This window comes from Anneissia japonica, unplaced genomic scaffold, assembly GCF_011630105.1.
Source record: "Anneissia japonica isolate Jap-2015-1 unplaced genomic scaffold, ASM1163010v1 scaffold287800_len1627635_cov199, whole genome shotgun sequence".
NCBI lineage: Eukaryota > Metazoa > Echinodermata > Crinoidea > Comatulida > Comatulidae > Anneissia > Anneissia japonica.
Window position 1 is genome coordinate 805,524 of NW_022731299.1, and position 7,574 is coordinate 813,097.

Genomic DNA, 7,574 nt, shown 5'->3' on the forward strand with positions numbered 1-7,574 from the left:
GATTCTGGGAACAAGGTCACATTTTTTTTGGTTATAATTAGTGGACGTTTTTCGATTTGGGGGGGGGGGGTGCGTACGCACCCAATGCACCCACCTGGATACGGGCCTAGTATACACAATGATTTTGTTAACAAAAGCAAGGCCTAGGTACCTTACTGTTAGTACTAAAACAGCCTTATACAGCTATTTTTGGTTTGTCATTGAAATCGAATAAATTTGATAGTAAACTGTTATGTGCAATTTTTGGTGATATGTTCGTTGTTTGTGCCTTGCAAATGCGAACATGGCCTTGCGTATGTAATAAGCTTTGCTTCACCGGCGGGCAGGCGTAGCCTGGTAAATGTTGATCACAAAATACCATTTTGGCTTCGAGGTTTATAATTTATTAAAATCTATTTCGTGTCATCCCTCTAGTTCATGTTTACAATATAATACGACTCTTTTTAGAGCGAAATACAGAAAAATTATTACAGTATTTTTGTTTTTATTTGCAATAGTCTGTCTGTCTAAGCTTCACGAAATTCTAGGCCTAGCCTAGGTGATTGAAGCTGGAAGCATGTATCACGTGAGTGATGCTGTTGAAGTTGTAAAGGAGAGCCAGACTAGGTAGTAGGGTATTTTTTGGTAGAAATGAAAATTACCCATGAGAATAGGCTCATCACGCATGAATATTCAATTATTATTTTTCATCTGGCTGTGTGTGTTCTTTACATGTACACGTGTAATAGAAAACTTATTATTTAATTGAGTTGGGGATATAATTTTAAACACAACACCTTAATGTGCCAAACCAAGCTCTACGGTTTTCAAGTATTCATTCATTATAAGTATTGTATTTGTTCTATACAGGTGCAAGTGCTCTCTCTGTTCAACCACAACTGCTTTAGGATCTGTGTACTGTCACAAGAATGACACAATGCATCAAAAAAATGAAAAGCAATTGAGTTGTACAACGGAGCACAGAGGTTTCAGGAACAATTGCTTAGACAGGGATGTGCTCGAGGTATTTTTTTGCACTACGTAAAACAACAAGGGCCCATTTGATGACGACCATCCTGTACATCAGTAAGTTTATTACTGGGGTAATAAATTCCTCATTTGTAACACAACAACTACAGATGCAACTACTTTAAACCAAACTTTTATTCAAACAACATAATAATTTACAATACAAAATATGTAGCGTGTATACAAAACCGATGCACTGTACTCTGTTTGGTAAATTCACAAACTGTGCTGTTAGGAAAGCATGCAACTATCACAATTATTTACTTTGTAGGATATTAATATATATGTTAGTCTCCAGGATACAGAAATTAAACCAATGTAAATAATTAAATCTACTCCTATGCTGTTACCTTGTCGTGGTGGAGTAGCAACCGTACCCCAATGACCCGAAGAGCTAAGCCAGCGGTAGCAGTGCTACTGGAAGGGTCTCCCATGCTGGATAGGTCCGAGGGTAGGGGTCAGACTAAAGACAGCAAACCTGGTCCTCCGTGGGTAAAATTGGAGTTTGGACTACAGGCTAATCACCTGTATCCATAAAACACCATTGATTACGAAAACTGTACGTGACAGAATACCAGAAACTGGAAATAGAGCTTGCAATGCGACAGTCCGTACACCCCTGGACAAGGACATTGTGTATATGGACAGTATGACACCACTGTGCCAAAGCCGAGAGAAGGCTCAGCGGCCGATTAACTCTTTGACCAAGCCCAAAGAAACTTTAAACTTAAAGATGCTGGAATGTTCGCACATTATTCAGCATTGGTAAATCAGCTCAGTTTAAACCAAGGAAATGAACAGATATCGCATCGACATTATGGGGATTAGTGAATGTAGATGGTCTGGGTTTGGGAAGGTGTAACTGACAAGTGGGGAGACAGTAATATTTTCTGGAAGAGAGGATGATTTACACCGACAAGGAGTGGCCTTAACGTTGTCAAGAAAAGCAGAAAAGTCTTTAATGAAAAAAAAAAAAAAAAGCCAATTAATGAAAGGATCATTTATGGAAGATTCTTCCCAAACACTTTGAAATCGTCTATATTCCAAGTGTATGCCCCAACTAACGACGCAGAGGAAGAAGTTAAAGACATCTTTTACGAACAACTACAGACGATGATTGTCAAGATACCCAAACATGACATACTCATTGTGATGGGAGACCTGAACGCCAAAGTAGGTGATGACAACGATGGATTAGAAAGGATTATAGGAAGACATGGAATCGGTAGTAGTAACGAAAATGGCCATAAACTTGTGGACTTTTGTGGGCTCAATAACCTTGTTATCACAGGAACCATATTTCCTCACCAAAACATCCATAAGGAGACCTGGATTTCACCTGGGGATTAGGACACGCAAACAAATAGATCATGTTCTCGTCAGCAGACAACACACAACATCAATACTAGATACACGGATAATGAGAGGGGCAGACATTGCTAGCGATCATCTACTTGTTCGTACAAAGATCAGAATAAAATTAAAAAGAAAACAACAAACACAGTCACCTAGGAGAAGATTTGATTATGTCAAATTACAAATACCTAACATCAAGAGACAGTTTTCCATAAAACTTACAAACCGCTACGATACTCTACATAATCTAGACAGTGTGGATTTGGATAGTTCTAATAATTTGGAAAGAAGATGGCAAGAATTTCAGGACACTTATACACAGACTGCAAAAGAGGTTCTGGGTTACAAGAGAAAAGGACAGAAACCGTGGGTCAGAAGAGAATCATGGATACTGGTTGAGGAGAGAAGAAAACTGAAGAATGATACACAACAGACCAAGTCAAGAAGGATTAAGGAGGATCTGTTAGGGAGATACAGAGATAAAGACAAGGAAGTGAAAAGGAATATGAGAAAAGATAAGAGAAAGTAGACAGATGACCTGGCAAATACAGCAGAAAAAGCAGCAACAAATGGAAGAATGAAAGAATTATATGAAATTACAGAGACACTGAGCAACGATAGAAAGAGACATAAAACTACAGTGAAAGATAAAGATGGTAATTTATTGACAAAGGAGAAGATGGAAAGAACATTTTGAGGAAACTCTAAACCGTCCTCTCCCAATGAATCCAGTTATGGAACTCGCGGATGCTACCGAAATTGAAGGAATAAACACAGGCTACAAGCGGGATTCAGAAAAGGTAGAAACACAGTTGAACAAATTTTCATATTGAGGAACATCATCGAACAGGTTGTCGAATGGCAATCCACTCTGTACGTTTGTGGACTATGAAAAGGTGTTTGACTCAGTACATCGAGAGAGTTTATGGGTTATAGTGAAGAGCTACGGAATCCCACAGAAGATTATTAGGATGGTTCAAGTACTGTATGAAGATAACGAGTGTACAGAGGAAACAGCATGGTTTAAAGTCAAAACAGGAGTTAAACAAGGTGACGTGAATAGGTCAACGGAGGGAAACAAAATGGGAATACGGTGGAAATTTATGAAAAAGCTGGAAGATCTCGACTTTGCAGATGATTGGCTTTAATTTCACCAACTTCACAATTTATCCAAAAAAAAATAAATGAGATGAACCGAGCTTCCAACAGAACTGGCCTAAAAATTAATAAGACGAAAACAGAAGTTCTCAAAATCAACAGTAAATCAAACAGCAAAATCAATATAGATGGAGAGGAGTTAAAGGAGGTGGACAAATTCACATATCTTGGAGCAACAGTCAGTAAGTACACAAGGAGGAGGAGGAGATGACATAAACACCAGAATACTGAAAGTCATGACATCCTTCGCAAAACTTAATAAAATTTGGAGATCAACAAAGATTAGCTTAAAAACAAAGATAAGACTATATAACTCATTGGTCAAACCTGTTCTTCTATTTGGAGCTGAAACTTAGAAAATTAATGAGAGTGACAACAAGAAACTCGACTCATTCCTCTCCAAATGTCTACGATGGATATTGGGTATACGATGGCCATATGTGATATCAAATGAAAATCTGCTAGAATGCACAAACATGAAAAGAATAAGCAAAGAAACACAAATTAAAAGTTGGAAATGAATTGGCCATGTGTTAAGGATGGACACCAATAATCACTGTATGAAAGCAATGACATGGAAACCGGAAGGAAGGAGGAGAATTGGGCGCCCCGAAAACTACCTGGCGGAGGAAAGTGGAGAAAGAGAGGGGACACCTAGAATGGAGATCATGGAACCAGGCAAAACAAGTCGCCATGGATAGAAACGACTGGAGAACGTCACAGGCCCGAAGAGGACAAGTATGTATGTAAATAATTAAATAATCACATTGTATCTTTTGTTTCTTTCGGATTATACAGCCATGTTACCAGAGATTCACAACATGGATTTGGAAGTTACTTGGAAAGGGCAACCGAAAGATACTTCCATCCTGTGCAGTGTCCGCTATCAGGAAGGCATTTCCTTCCCAACAATATGTAGGGTTTCAATACCTGAAAAGTCCATAATTGATTGCTTTGAGTATGTTAGTTATTGCAGCTGAATTCTTGTTTTATCGATTGGAAACTGCCTGTGGTAGCTCTCTGTAAAAAAACAAATTAGGATTATAAGACTTGAATTATGGCTTATAAATAAGATTATCGGCAACTCTGTAAAATAATTTTTGTTTAGCTAAGTATTATATTCCATGAGGATAAATGAATAAAAGTTTAGAATATTCAATAATTATGGCCTCAGATCAATGTTATGGTTTGATAAATTACAATCATCAAGTATGCTATTATGACTATGTGTATATTTTTTATAAGCAACAAATAATAACCACAAAACATACACCAAAGTATTTGTCAAGAAAAAAAACTAAACTCAACTCTTTCACGCTCTCTCTACTACCAAAATTAGAACAGAACGTAAGACCACTAGGGTAGTATTAGTCGTACTGAGCTACCATACCACTCATTTATACTATGATCAGGTCTATACAGTACTACTTGTAGTAATATTTAACTTTCTATGTGTTGATAATTATTTTTGATTAAGTTTAATTTATTTTAAAAACAAAAAACTAAATTTATTGTACTAGTCTCAATAAATTGATGGAAGAAAAAAATTATATTTACTGCTATAGTTCGGTACACAATAAAAATAATCTGACTGTCCATACTGTACTATATGATATGTCCATGTACAGCAACCATTATGTCATGGAATAATTTTTAATAGGCGCAGCCAACTATCATTAAAATGATTACGGTATCTCTGTTTGACTTAGCTTAGGTCGTAAATCTTATTTTATAGCCTACTAGCCTAGGCATAGGCCCTAGGCTTAGTTACACTTACTTCTTTTCGCCTACGTTTTCGAAACGCACCCCTATCTTCTGGACCCTTGTTGCTGCTTTCCGATGGCTAAGGGTAACCTTCTATGTATGGCCTTTCAATTTCCAATTAATTTTTTCTTTAAAACTTCACGCAGTGTTGGTGGGTACTTCGAGAAATCATCTTTCTTGAAATGGTCTGAACATACCGTTGCATGTTTGGTGTGTACAAAATCCTTCCTTCTCAATGGCGTGGATCCAGGCCTTCCTCCCAATGGGTGATTTAGGAAAGGAAAAAATCCTATATTTCTCTCTCGATTCTTTCCGCTACTTGTTGTATCAGTACAGCCAAAAGCTGAACAATACGGCATTGTTTTAACAATGGAGAAAAACAAACTAAAACTTCAACAATAGTAGCTTAAAAGTTAAAACAAAGAAACCATCGAAGCATAGAATCTACCGCTATTCACAAAACTCTTGTAAAGTGTAAACCCGAAATGACGTCACTGTAAAATTTCTACATATCAAAAGGACGCCCTCAAACTCTCTTGGCAGGTATTTAAAATCACGTTTTTTTTAAAAACGATGTAATCTATAAAATAGCACTAAAAATTGACTGTTTGTATTACTTTATACACACATTATTTATAAAATGTTGTCATTTCTGCTTTAATAAGTGAACCCATGGTTTCCGGGTTACTGTATTCTGTACAGGAATTTACTTGACGCCACAAGCACATGGATCGAGTGAAAAACGTCGTCGCGTTACTCACCTTGTTGCGGCACCAGCGGGGCTGTGTTTCTTCGTAAGCTAAAAAATAAGTCATATAGGACTATTAATAAAGTTTGTATACACATTAACAAATGTATAGTACTGTACATTAATATGATCGTTATTTTGAATTTCTTTTGAGGGCAAGTTGGAGTTTTGGCTCCAATCTAACAAAATTCCAGTCCAGGCATAGCCCTGCCCAGCCTAGCATATCGGTAGTGTAAATACATAGGAATTTCACACCAGGGAGATGTAAAAAAATATCACACAACCCCGATTTTACGTACGGATGATTTTTACGAACGCCTCTGGGCCCATCCTGTACATAAATGAGGGGTTCTACTGTATAAACACATCTTTCAATAATATCGGTAGAACGGAAATTGGCTTATAATTTTCATTTTCAGTAACTCCATTTTTAAAAATACTTTGCCACTTTCCAGTTTGACGGAAATGTTGCTGTGGTCAAAGATAAATTAATAATATGAGCAATCAACACCAGAAGCTTTGTTATTTGGGAAGTTGTTTATATGATCAAAAGGGCAATTCCATGGTCACAGACCGACTTTTTAAGGCATTCATAATGGTAAAAAACTGTTCAAATATTACAGATAAACCAGTAAATCTGAAATTCCAAGTAAATTTTATACTCCTTCCCACACACTTTTAATTGACAATATTACAAAAATCAAAACATAAAGTCGTTTATGAAATATTGATATTAATATGTTTGGTCACAGACCGACTTAAAAAAAAAGAGAAAATTTTACATATATAAACTTAGCCTGGGTTCCAGGCCCTAATTTTAGTTTACTCACTCTTTATTGCACTTAGTGCGCACCATACCTAATTTAATTGGCGTCCCATACTCGATTTCTTCTCGAATTAGGGCCTGGGCAAACGATTCATGCGTGCAATTTCCCACATCAAATTTGATGTGGGATATCGTATGCATGACTGATTTTGTAAATCACGTGATTGGCTAACCTCATGCATTTTAATCAATCTTGGTAAATTTTCAAAATTGAAGATGCGGATGTCTCGACTAGAACAAGCTCCAGCTCCCTTTTGGCTACCTACTTGAATTAAAACAGTTAATAATAGTTCTGGCCTGCTGAGAACGACATGGACTGATAACCGTAGGCTAGGCCTACTTGGAACCTTGCTCACCACTAGCTGCTACACAGATTTAGGCCTTTAGGGTAGAATATTGTTAAAAAGGTAGGCCTCTGTAAGTAAGAACTTAAAAATAGGCCAAGCCCCTACTAGTCTAGGCTAGGCCTACTACCAGATTCCAGGCGAGGCCTGAGCCATCCTACTGGAAAGTTAAAGTTTTGTTGTATTTGTATGTATGCCATCTAGTCTTAGCTTAATTGTTTTTGCCATTGCCTTACTAGGGTCTATTCTAAATATTTTAGGCCCGTTTTATTAGGGAAGACTATTTAAATTTAGTCATGCCTAACCATGGACCTATGGCCTAACTAGTCGACGCGAGTGACTCAGTTTCGTGGCTCCAAAAATATGAACA

The 7,574-nt window shown here is 37.2% G+C and overlaps 1 protein-coding gene across 1 annotated transcript in view; it reads right to left on the minus strand.

Moving 5' to 3' along the window:
* Window positions 1-7,574, minus strand: part of LOC117115311 (centrosomal protein of 128 kDa-like) — an 84,808-nt gene that overhangs the window by 66,599 nt on the left and 10,635 nt on the right. The window contains exon 2 of the mRNA XM_033259051.1: window positions 6,048-6,085. The gene's annotated coding sequence lies outside the window, so the exon portion shown is untranslated. The remainder of the gene's footprint in view (window positions 1-6,047; window positions 6,086-7,574) is intronic.